The sequence below is a fragment of the Peromyscus leucopus genome, chromosome 7 (assembly GCF_004664715.2).
Source record: "Peromyscus leucopus breed LL Stock chromosome 7, UCI_PerLeu_2.1, whole genome shotgun sequence".
NCBI lineage: Eukaryota > Metazoa > Chordata > Mammalia > Rodentia > Cricetidae > Peromyscus > Peromyscus leucopus.
Window position 1 is genome coordinate 9,368,779 of NC_051069.1, and position 13,511 is coordinate 9,382,289.

The 13,511-nt window shown below is 40.3% G+C and overlaps 1 protein-coding gene and 1 long non-coding RNA gene across 4 annotated transcripts in view; one reads left to right on the top strand and one right to left on the bottom strand.

Annotated features, from left to right (window-relative positions):
- The window catches only part of Iqch (IQ motif containing H), a 182,313-nt gene that overhangs the window by 130,382 nt on the left and 38,420 nt on the right, over positions 1-13,511 (top strand). The window lies entirely within an intron of this gene.
- Positions 1-13,511, bottom strand: part of LOC114691583 — an 80,942-nt gene that overhangs the window by 594 nt on the left and 66,837 nt on the right. The gene's annotated exons all lie outside the window — the stretch shown is intronic.

A 13,511-nucleotide genomic window follows, 5' to 3' on the forward strand; every position in this document is an offset into this window, starting at 1 on the left:
AAATCATGTAGTGAGAAATATTTCAGAAACAAAAAGGTCTAAGTAATCATGCAATCAATATCATATGCCCTCTCCCCACTTCAAAGATAAATTGACATCAACAGCACCTCCAGTCCTGGGTACCCCTTGCTGAACATGTAGCTCTTCCTCCTCCTTGTGGATAGGTGGGAACTTCCTTCTTACATTTAATGGGTTGACAATTTAATGCATCTTTATACTTTTAGTGTACACAGAGGCACCAGAAATAATATATAGTTCCACTCTATGTGTTTTTAGGTCTCTTAGAGATTTTATATATACATATATTCTATAATATGCTTTTATTTATTCAAGATTACACGTGTGATATTCTGTGACTCTGTATGTTTTATTTTCTATGAATAATTATGATACCTTACATGGCAGAAGGACTTTATAGATGTGACTGTTATGAATGGGAGATGGGAGACTATCTTGGATTATCTAGGGACCTTTTTTGGATTACCACAGGTTCCTTTTAAGGAGGCAGGAGGGCTGGAGAGAGAGGACACTCCACCACACTCCACCACACTCCACCACACTCCACCACACTCCACCACACTCCACCACACTCCACCACACTCCACCACACTCCACCACACTCCACCACACTCCACCACACCCCACCACACCCCACCACACCCCACCATTGACTTTGAGCCTTTCAGTTGTGCTGCTTTACACCGGCGAACTTGTGGCAATTCCTTACGACAGCACTGGGAAGTAACAGAGAAGATGGCTGTTATTTTGTTCCCTGTGCTTTCAGCACTTCCCTTGATAGTTTAATTAATGTATGTGTTTATACTCACTCATTTATACTCATTCATTATACTCATAGTGTTTCAGTACTATGGGTTGAACCTACGGCTTTGTAGATGCTAAACTACACCCTAGTCTCTACATTTGCATTTTCAAGAGTAAACAAAGACGTGTTAAATTTCTAATCAGAGAAATATATGAATAATGATAATCAGAGATTTGTGTAGAGTGTTCTAGTTTAGAAAGCACATTCGTGTACATGTTTTCACTTACATACACACATCTTAGACTAGATACGAGAAGCAGAAAACTTAGGTGCCAACATCCATTCAGACTTGTGCTAGGTAGCCCCAGCAGGACCTCTAATTTACCATACTGGCATGATAGAAACAAAGGGGACACAGCCAAGGAAAAGCAGAGAAATTAGAGGGGTGACAAGGATAAGCCCACAGCTATAAATTAACTCCAGAGAGGAAGGAAAAATTCCGTCCCAACCGCAAGAGATGAAAATGGGGGTCTAAAGTAGCAGAGTGGGAGAATGGTTTTGGAAATGTAGGATTTAAATAATAAACACCAGACATCCAGCCTGGGCTAAATACTGAGATTCTGCTTCTGAATAAATAACAAAATAAATGGAACTGGGAGCATCAGACAGAACACAACATTGTATGGGAATAAAAGGAAGAGAGCTGGTCCCTGGAGAATGGAGGTGGTGGAGCATGGTACAGACAGTTCCCAGCAGGGTAATAGGTCTGAGATTTCAGGATACTAGAGATGGGAAATCCCAGGCCTTTAGAGACTGCACACAGAATACATAGTACTCCAGAAGACAGTTTTGTGGCAGCCCTGTTGAGGATCTGACCTTCTCACCAAAGACTAAGGGGAGAGGTTCTGCCTAGGGTTGTAGAGTGGACAGTTCTAAGAGGAACATCAAGTACCCCCAAAAGCTTTAGGTTGGGGAGAGATTGACATGTTCTTTGAACAAACACATTCAGAAGGCCTATTCTGATGTTCCTCGTTGAGGGAACAAAGACAAACAAGCCATGTGTTCTGTCAGCTACTTTGTATCTATCATCCAGTTTCACTTGCTATAGGTTCCCAGTGGTCTGCACTCTTAAGGTTCCTAGGTATGCATATTACCTCTGTGACTTTTTACATCCTCTAGAAAATGAATTAAGGTTACTTGCATGTTCTGTGCTTCCATGAGAGTTATCACAATGGCAGTCCCTTTAGTTTAACTATCTAATTATTATTAGTTAGTAGAAGGGCTTTTGGAACTTGTAGGAAATCAAAATCTTTGGAGTTTACTCGTTTAGGAGAAACACTAATGAAACAAGTGTTTATTGAGCATCTATTATGCACACGCCATTCCAGCAGGTGCTAGGGAAGCTGCAGAGATAATAGAGATGGGAAAGTGCCTGCCTTCAGGGAGTTCACAGTCTAGCTGGGGAGACACACTGGAAAAATGAATCACAAGAAAAGGTTTAACTGACAACTTCAAAGAACAATAAAAGAGACATCAAAAAGGTAATGTCAGTTTAACTGCCACAACGCTGGCTGTGTGCATTCAGATAAGAGCAAGGCCCCTTCTGTTTGGAGTAATCAAGAGAGGTTTTTACAGAATAGGTGGGATGGGAGCTGAGGGATAATTAAGATTGAAGGAGTGTAAGAAAGAATGTGTTCTCAGTAGGAAGAAGTTGTAAAAAAAAAAAAAACAACTTACATAACATATAGAGAAAGATGATAATCTGTCTTATAAATATCATGTTTTACCTTATATAAATATGAATTTATATAACATTTAAACAAACTGTCAAAAGTACTGTCTGTTGAAATTCTAGATTTAAAAATTCTTTGCTTGTAGAAAACTGTGAACTGTATGTATGTGTTCATGTGTGTGTAAATGTGTGTGGGGGGGTGCTCATTCATGTGTGTGCATGTGTATGGAGGCCAAGGATGATATCAGTGGTCTTCTACAATCACTCTCCACCCTTATTTTGTTTTGAGATGGGGTCTCATGTAGTCCCAGCTGGCCTGGAACTCAGTGTGCAGACCAGGCTGACTGCCAGTCCCCACACTTCCTCCCACATGCTGAGTTACAGGCACGCACCACTGTGACTCTGTCACTGTGACTTTTTTTTGAGATAGGGTCTCTCACTGAACTTGGAACTTGACTACCTAGCCAATAAATCTCAGGGATCCTTCTGTCTTGATTCTCAAGGGTTGGGATGACAGGCACTCACCACCACACCTGGCTTTTTACAGGGGTGCTGGGGATTTGAACTCAGGGCCTCATGCCTGTTGGGCAAGCACTTTACCCACTGAGCCCTCTCTTCAGCCGTAATAATTGTGAACTTTGTGAAAAAAAATCTCATTTATGAATGCTCACAGGTATATTTAAATAGAAAACTATTGTTGTTTTACTCTTTTCTCTTTGGGGGCCCACCACCCAGCACCCAAATAAAACACACACAGAGGCTTATTACTTATAAATGTCTGGCCTTAGCTTGGCTTGTTTGTTTTTCTTTCTCTTAATTATGAATGCCCAGCCTTAGCTTGGCTTGTTTCTTTCCAGCTTTCCTTAACTTTAAATTATCCCTTCTATCTTTGGCCTCTGGGTTTTCATCTTTTCTATTCCTATATACTTTTCTTTGTTTCTTACTCCATGTCTGGCTGTGTAGTTGAGTGACTGGCCCATGAAGTCCTCCTCCTTCTCTCGCTCCTTCTTTCCCACCCCCTACACCAGATTTCTCCTTCTATTTATTCTCTCTGCCTGCCAGCCCCACTTATCCTTTCTCCTGCCTTGCTATTGGCCATTCAGTTCTTTATTAGACCATTAGGTGTTTTAGACAGGCACAGTAACACAGTAGCTTCACAGAGTTAAACAAATGCAACATAAACAAAAGCAACAACCTTAAAATAATATTCTACAACAGAAACAGGGAAAAGAAATTAAATTTTTTGTTTCATTTTTTGCTTTGTGGGGGACTGAACCCAAAGCTGCTCATTCTAAACAGGAATTATACACTACACTATGCCCCTACCCAAATCCAATCTTTAAGAAAGGAGTTGAGATTAAAAAATGGATACAAGTGCTTAATAATGGCCCTTCATCAGTAGAGTAGTCACAAAAGACAAGATTTATTTCAAGATAAAAACTGTGAGGAAAGACAAAAATGGAGCCTCTGGTGTATATCAGACCATATGCCATATCACATTAGTCAGACTTTTTGCTGCTGATATATGAGAAAAAGAATGTAAAGGGAGGAAATATTTATTTTAGATTACAGTTTCAGAGGTTTGGTCTGTTACTAGCTGGTTCCATTGCTGTGAGGCTGAAGCAAAGCTGAATATCACGCACAAGGGGCAGAGGACAAACTCCATCCTTAGCCCAAGTGACCTACAACCCCCAACTAGGCCCCACTCTTCACAGCTCTAATACCTCCCAATAGTGCATTCAGATTTTTAATCCACTGATGATTTAATCCCTCCATGACACAATTATATCCTCAGGCTCCCACCTCTGAATGCAAGTTGTATCAGGACCTTTCACTATATGGGCATTATCAAACCCATACATTCTGAAAATGCAGAGTCTCATCCTGCAACAGAAAACTCATCTAAAAATATTTCGCCATGATGCTGTGAATGTCTGCCTCTCTCTTCACACTGGCTAGTATGATACTTTAGACAACTCACTGAGCCTTGATCTATCATTAGCAAATGGAGAATTCCTGCCCTGCTTCTCACAGGATGTTCTGAGAGGCTAAGCAGCTAGATGCAAGGTGCTGTTGTTACTAAATCAAATACCATAAGCACATGTAAAACTGTCACAGAGACCCTCAGCAGGTTCTCAAACTGTGAGTGGAATCTGAATCGAATTAGCATCATTTTTAAAAACTCACTGAGCATTATCATCTCAAAGTGATATATAAGCATCAAAAATGAATACATTTATTTTAGAGGATGCAAAACCGGAGGTCTACAGAAACATCATAATTCCTTCTTGCTCATTTCTGTAAGTCAAGCACCTAGCACCCTGTCTGGCAGATAATAGATGCTGAATAAATATTTATTAAATGAATGAATGAATACTTCTCTCTCAGTCCCCCTCTGGTAATATCATTTGCAAGAGCTCCTTATCTTTGTTTTCAAGATATATAAGGAATTCACAAAGGGAGCTCAATGAGATTTACTTTTCCTCTTTAGGGAAGGTATTTTATTTATATATAAGAGGGTTAATAGTGTATATCTAAATTAAAATTTAATAGGCCTTTGGTATAAACAGAAGTGCCTATTAGTCAGTGTTTCTAAATGCTATAAAAGGCACACTGTTAATCACAACTTAATACCTAGTGAAGGGGAAGTAGATCCCAGAGGATGCTGAAGCAGTAAAACAAAAGCCTTGTCCCTTTTAAATTGTATCTTTGTGTTAGTGATAGAGACCTGCAACCTACAAGTGATGATGATAATGGTGATGATGAGAACTTCAGCAAAAAACACAAGGACATGATGACAGGTTTTATAGTGTGAAATTACATTTATATTGGTTAGTGAACAAGTGGCCAACTTTATTATATGTACCATATCACCATATGTGGCTATTCTTAAGTGTTTTATTAACCTCCTTACTTTATAAACCCTGACATTTAGGAAGCTTGAATTCAGATCTTAGGTAGGCAGCCTGTAGACCTCTGTCTAGTGAAGCTGTATTAGGTACCTCTGTGTCACTGTTATCACCCGATAGAGAAACAGTATAAAGGAGGAAAGACTTATTGAATCCAGTTTTAGAGGGTTCAGGCCATGGTTTCTCAGCCCCATTTACTTGGGCAGAACCTTATGGTGGGCTCACATGTCAGAGGAGTTTCTTTACCTCCTGATGGACAAGAAGAAAAGAGATACAGACAGGGACCGGGGAAAATAGAGCTCTCAAGAACTTGCCTTCAGAAACTTGCTTCTTCTAGCTGGACTCAACCACCTGAAGTTCCCAGAATTCCCCAAAACATCATTACCAGTTGAGGACCAACCTTTTAGAGCGTGAACATTTTGAGGGGACACTTCACATCCTAAACCACAGCAGCCTTGTTTCTGTTAGCTGCTTTGCCCAATGTCTCTAACATCCTTATTTCCTTTCATAACCAAGACACTTCTCTCTCCAGAAACCCTTCCAGGGCAGAGAATGTTGGCATGCTCACTGCCTGTACACTATTCAGAAGATCCACACTTTTACAGTATCAGGAAGGCAATGAACACGGGGCAGGGAAGCTTTCCTGTTAATGCTAAGACAGACCAGAAGATTCCCTACACAAGGGTGCACCCTTGCCATCTAACGTGGCAGAAATAGAGCTGACAATCTCCTCCCATTTCACTCACTGTCTGTGGATGAGTGTTCCCTTGCAAGGCTGTCCTTCCTTCTCCCTAGCTTTATTAAGGTATAGTTGAAAAATAAAAATTGTAAGTGTTTAAGGTACACACTGTGATATTTTAATGTGTATATACACTGCAGAGTGATTAGTACACTCAAGTGATAACACATCCATCCCCTCCTATGCTGTCTTGTTTGTGAGAGACTACTCCTGTATGCCAGACTTCAGGCACACAGTATTACCAACTATAGTCACAATGCAATACAACATCACATTTTTTATTCTTTCTTCAATTTTTTTTGGAAGAAATTATGTTTCATACAATATAGATCATGTTTTTCTCCCCCTAGCTGGAGGCTCAGGAGCTGAACTGGAACTTAGCCTGTGAGGGTCTCACAGCGGATGGCATCTCCAGGGCAAAAGCACATTCAGATGCACGTGCATTCTCTTCCCACCTCCTACTTTTTCCTTCATTTCAACCTACCTTCCTTCCTTCCTTCCTTCCCTCCCTCCCTCCCTCCCTCCCTCCCTCTCTTTCTTCTCTTTTGCCTGTTAATATACACCTTACCTTCCCTCAAAATATGTCTCAAAATTTAATTTCACATGGAAATCTACATTAGTTTAAAAATTCCCTTTAACTGTTATGGTAAGACAAGAGGTAAAAGAACCAGAGAGATGGCCCAGCAGGTAAAGATGCTTGCTGTACAAGTCTGGCAACCTGAGTTGGATCTCTAGAACCCATATAAGGGTGGAAGGAGAGAACCAACTCCAGAAAGTTGTCCTCTGACTTCCATATGTATGCTATGGATCACATGTCTCATATGTGTGTATATGTGTGTGTGCATATATATCCATACATATCCTATGTGCACATGTATATCATTTGTGTATGCACACACATACATGTAATAATAATAACAATAGATTTTTTTTAAAGGAGGGAATGAGAAGGAATGGTAGACTCCCTCAGAACCACCTGTTCTGTAGAGAACTTACCCTTTCTATTCTGCAAAACCAGTATTAATCTATTCATGGATGAATCACTCATGAACTACTTACCTCCAACTAGAACATAACCCTTAAAATTTTCATCACATTGGGGACCAAGCTTCCAGGACATGATCCTCTGTACGGGAGAGGGGGAATGAATGGACCATACCCACACCATGGCAATAGCTATTTCAACAGGTGTGAGGAAATATCTCACAGTTCCAATGTGCATTTCACTGATAATTAGTTGAACACCTATAATATGTCTACTGGCCACTGGTCTGTCTTCTTTATGAAATGGTCAATCCCCTACCCATTTTTTAAGTCAAGTTGTCCATTCCTGTTGAGTTGAATGGGCTCCACAAAACTGTCCTTAACACTCAAACTTGAATTTTTCCTGTACCATAATGTTGGAGTGACTATACCCAAGATAATTTGCTCCAGGTCTCACTTAGTTTTTCAAACAGCCTGAACCATTCCCTCTTGCAATAAATCTAGCACTGTTTTTGTGGGGTTCATTTATCACATGCACAGAACTCTCCAAAACAAGCAGGATTACTGACTCCATTTTCAATAAATGTATTCTCGGACTACCTCTTACAGTCTACCTTCATCATTACTTGTCTTTCCCTTTTTGTCTGTTAATATGCAAATTTTAAATGCCCTTCCTTCAAAATTCAGCTGTATCTGGAAACCTACCTTAGTTAATTCCCTTTCAATTGCTGCCTAGTCCTCTAGTCTCTTTGAGTTGAGGTAAAGTACTGGTAGAGCAAATCACTGTGGATTAGTATCCTAACTTACAAAGGAGGAAACTGAGGCCACAGTGCCATGTTCTGGGTCACACAGCTAGTGGCTAATTCAGGGTTCCTACCATGGCTTATGTGACTACGAAGTCTATGCTCTTTCCCAGCAAACACTGGTACTTCACAGGCTTGACGGTGACTCCTTGGTAAGCACCATGCCCTCCCCCACCATGCATACACCAGAGAAAATGTCTGTTCTCTTTCATTTCCTCAATATGCTTGTTGAATTGAGTTGAACAGCTTAAAGCCAGAAAAACACATCTCCTATTTTTGTTAATATATTCCATCCTTGTGCTCAGCACATACGGTAATCGTTAAATGTTAATGACTAAGAGAAATGGAATAAAATCAGTGTTGTGGTAGCCATTTTTAAGCTTTAAAAGTTTCAATGTGCAGCCCATATACTGTACCACAGCTGGGAGCACCATATTGCCATTAAGCCAGAAGGTGGATGCACGGGATGGGAACATTGAAAACAGACACCACAAGAATGGTTAAGTCAGTTTTCCAAACCACTTTCTATAAGTGGCTCCTGCTTGCTGGCCCCCATAATAATTTCACAATGATTAGCCAGTCTGCTAGGTGAGAAATCCAGGCAAACAATGTAAAGGGGGTTTAGAGTAACCACTCAAGTGTTAAGTCAAAAATGATTGAGAGTTAGGTCAAATGGTAGGGCCACAAATGTAGGGTCATTCTCCTTCAGTTGGCCAAAAACATAAAAGCGCTGCTTTTGATGTTCCTAGTGGCCTTTATTATTATTATTATTATTATTATTATTATTATTATTATTATTATATGGCTATAATGCAGCCCACACTCCAGCACATGTGAGTGTGAGTATCTGGGGCTTGGGGGTGCTGTCTTATGTTACCAGTGTCTGCTCCTTTGCTTTCTTTGCTCATAACACAAAATTTCCTGTTTTTTTGCCAAGCCCTTACTATGTAGCTTTTTAACTTAATTAAATATATAGGCAATTACTGACACCATCTGTCTTTGCAGAAAAAGAACAAGAAGTGGCACAAGAGCCTGGAATTCTGAAGGGGCTCCTTTAACAAAATCCTCTGGCTCTATTAGTGTTATTTGTTTTTAAGAGCCCTTCTGTTATTTTTAATTATTCATGTTTTTCTAGTAATAACTAATTCGAGCTAACTTAAAATGTGATGGCATTGGTATGATGTTTTAAAAGTAAAATATCAGGTAGTCCATGACTTTTCAGTAAAACAACAACATAAACATGTGGTTGAACATCTGTTACTAGTACAGTCTAACACAGCACTTAAAATGCTTTATAAAATTACATGAATCTTTTGCATAAATAGAAATGTTTTAACACTATGTATACTCCTTTCAACATATATTCCACTTTCTTATATATAAAATTTACTGGCTGACTGTTGGATCCAAATCCGTATAAGCAAATGAAAAGAACCCCTTCTGAGAAGCTGACCTGCCCATCATGCCACAGGCCTAGCTGACCTGGAGGACCTACTTAACATAGGTCTGTTTTTTAACTTCTTTAAGTTTCTAGACCAATTCCTAAGTATATAAGTGATATTAAACCAACCACTGAAATCTATTCAGGCCGAGTAAGGAACCTTTCCAAAACCCAAACATATCAATGAAATTCACCTCCTCCTTAAGGACAGCAGGACGCTAAAGAATGGCAAGCTTTCCTAAGACAAGCAGCTGCCACCAGGGCAGACAACTGAGCCCTTCCTGACTGGGTGAAGCATGTGTTGAATCTCTCCCAATGTGTAGCACTGCAGTGAAGTTCCCTACCTTCTGCAATAGACATGTGCAGAACATGAAGTCACTTCTAAAGCTCAAGAGACAGTTTCCAAAGGAGTAACAATGTGAAACTTCTAGTCACATTAAAGAGTATACTAAAGAATATGCCACCCCAGAGCTTTTGGAGGAAAATCAACAGATGAACAAAAAAATTGATGAAGGAAATATGAAAAAAGGAATTTCACAATTGTTTTCTATGTAAAACACTTAGTGGGCACAAACAGTTACAAACTCAGATTTGATACGTAGATGCCATAATTAAGAGCCTCCTGGTGTATTCTCCTGAAATGAAACAACACATTAAGAAACAGTGTAGTGAATGAGTAGAAGAGGAGTAGGAAGAGCCATGGATAGAGAAGAGGAAGGAAGGCAAAATACCTTCCTCAAGTTAACTCTGTTTGTTTGTTAGAAATCTACCCAGGGAGGAATAGTTCCTGAGAGGTGGTCAGTTACAAGCAGCCTGGGGGTGGGGGGTGGGGCGCAGCTCAGCAGGCAGGTTAAATGCCAGACAGAGCCCGGGGAAGGTGAATGGAAAACCAAGACTCGTCACACTTACTCAATGAAATGCCAAGACTTTCAGTCAGCAGTGCATCTGCTAGGATGTTTTCCAAGGATGTTTCCCCAGAGCTTCACCCATTAACTTCTGCAAAGAGCCATGAGAATTGCCAATCTGAGGTAGAAGCCTTGGATGGTATTTCTCTGTCCTGACACACTTCTGGAAATACACATTCTCAGAGTGCTTTACAGATAAATAATGAGAATGTGAGGCAGAAGGGTGTTGAGTGACTTCCCCAGAGTCCACAGTAAATTGAGGACTCTTCTGGCTTTAGAACTATCTAGTAACTAATGGCGCTTCCCGACATGACTTCTCTGGCCAAGCTCTGTCATCACTAGGATCAAGCATGGCAGAGAAAACCTGGGCTCTGGAGTTTACTTTAGCTCTGCCTTAGCTGGGAGCTGACAGCACATTTCTTGGAATCTTTGAGCCTCTATTTTCAATTATATTAAACACGTTTGATATCTACTCCACAAGGCTGTTGTGAGGATGATGACAAAATACCACAATGCTTTGTGCCTAGCAGCCCTTAGGACACACTTCCCTTCCTCTTTCTTTTCCCATATTTCCTCTCTGCAGTCTGCCCTACATGAAATCAAATAGGCAGTTTCCTAAATACCACATCCATAAAAATGATGACATAGTGTCTTGATAGGATGCTCACTCTTTCCAACACAAGACTCTGTAGGCAGCAAAGGCAAAATGGAATCCAGGTTCACCTGCAGATAACCATCCTCCAAAGGCTGCACTAGGATAAACATGTCACCCAGGAGTCATGCCTCCACCACCACCAAATTAATCAGGATTCAGTACTGGACTAACCTGGTGGAGATGAGGAGAGTCCCTGTGGAGACCTAGTCTTGGGGTGGGGGATGCAGTCTGTGGAGAACGAGCAGAGAGAGAGGTGAAAGGTGTGTCTAGGACACAGCTTTACTGTGCCATTGTGCTCACCAGTCTGAGCAGCCCTGCCTTCCTTGAGGAGCTGATGGTACCCAGCCCAACTCAGTCCAGACGTTGACACAAAATGAAAGTCTGTGTGCAGAGCAGGAGGAAATATAGCCCGGTTTTTGAAGATTGACACTGTGTTCTTAGAGTGCACTGAGTCTATGTGATACTCTGCATATGATATTATGCTAACAGGTTGTTATTTCCCCCATCTCATGGCTGCTTATTCAGCCCTGTGAATTAGCCTCTGCTGGCTGCTAGCTTTAGTGTATGTGACAGATACTTGTTGGACACAGCAAAGCTTTATAAGGCTCTGCCTTGAAGAGTAACTAAAGCAAACTTGGAAGGCAGTTTTAGAAAAGGTTTATCACAGACCTCTTCATTCCATTATCATTTATACACAAGCACACTCAAATAAGGGACAAACAGATTGTGCAATTGCCTATACTACGGTGAGCTTTCTGGAGACTAGGTTGTGTGGATGCATGTGTAACAGCTTTATTGATACACTTCACACCATAAAGGATACTTTTTGAAGAAGGTACTTAGTAGTTTTACATGTATTCAGACTTTATCAAATTTTATATTTATTTTCCTGCCCTCCCCAAATGAGTATAGACCCATTAGCAGTCCTTTCCCGTCCCTTTCCCCCTTAGCCATTGTGAACTATTCCCTGTCTCTATGGATTATTATCTTAGGCATCTCGTGTAAGTGGGATCATACAATGGATGGTCTTTTGTGACTTTTCACTCACAGTGTTTTCAAGGTTCAGTCATGCGGTAGCAGGTGTTTGTTGTACCAATTATTCTTTATTATGGTTCAATAGTATTCTCTTGTATGGCTTTACCACATTTTGTTTTTCCACCAGTTAAAGGATATTAACTGCTTCTATTTTTTTACTGAAAGAGCCTGGCAGACGTAAAGCTGTTTGAGCCCTGATCCTTTTTAACTATAGGCAGAGTTAGGGCAGACACTATAGTGTAGTTATTGACTTTTGTTCTTGACTGCTTCTCAGAGATGGAAAGCAAATGATCTTTGCTTGGACATTCACATAAGGTTTGCAAAAATACATTTTCCTTTGTTTTGATTACATGTCCACTAGTGAAATCGATGGGTCACAGGATAAACACGGTGTAAGTTTAACTTTGGGGATTTAACTAAGATCCCTTCCCATGTTATTTGATCATCCAATGAAAAGTATTGGCATGACTTCTGTCAGGAGTGTCAGGGTAGGTGTTGGTCAGGACACAGGAATGGAAAACAGGTTCTTGGTCTTCGTCTCATTTTCTTCTCTAGGAATTAATTTCTCAAGCATAAACAAACTAGCCTTTACTTAGCATCAAGAACTCTGAACTGCAGTCTGAACTGCTCCCAACCACGTCTCTTCCTTTTCAAAGCCTTGCCCCAGGATCTAAAGCAGCTGCACCAGACCAACTCCAAATCCATCACTTTTACAATGCATGTTTCTTGCCTATGTAGTCTGCAACCAAAATTATTGTTTAGTAGAGATTATGGTTTCCTAGAGCTATTGAGCAGGCTAGGGAGCAAAGGGGGACTGTGCTGGAATGCATCTGCACCCTGGGGATGGAAGCCTCTGCTCTGTGCTCTCATACTCACCCAAAGAAGGCCTTGCTTTGCACAAAAGTCCTCCATGCCTACAAGGACTGCACACAGGAACCCTCCCTGCTGGAAGCTACACAAGAGCTCTTCTGCTTTGTAAACTCTCACCAAAAAAAAAAAAAAAAAAAAAAAAAAAAAAAAAAAAAAAAAAAAGCTTTTTAGAGGTTATTTATAGCACCCCATGAGGGGCACTTCTCAAAAGCCAATCATCTGCCAGTCCTGATGTTTACAGCATGAAAGTCAAAAAGCTCCACCCTATAGTGTAGGGTTCTTATTGGAGGAACAGACAATCACTAGTCTTGTAAAAATGGATTACAAAAATTAGATTTTCATGTTTATTAGTGTTTAGTGCTCAATGTCTGAATATGAAAATGGCCTTCCAAAAAATATAGAAAGGCAAGAAAATACTTAAACAAAAGAAGGAAAAATGAGTGTGTAATTCTGTACACTAAGATTATAAATAATACCAATTAGGTCATCAGCTTTTAATAACACAAGAAGGATTATAAATTGCGATGACAGAAGAAGCTTGAAATAGAAAACAGAAAATTCGAGAGTGTATTTAAAAATTGTGATCTTTTTAAGTGAAAAACAATTGTAGCTGCTGCTGCTGCGGCTGCAGGTTTCAATTTCAGATTTTCTCACTTTGGATAACCAAATCCAGCT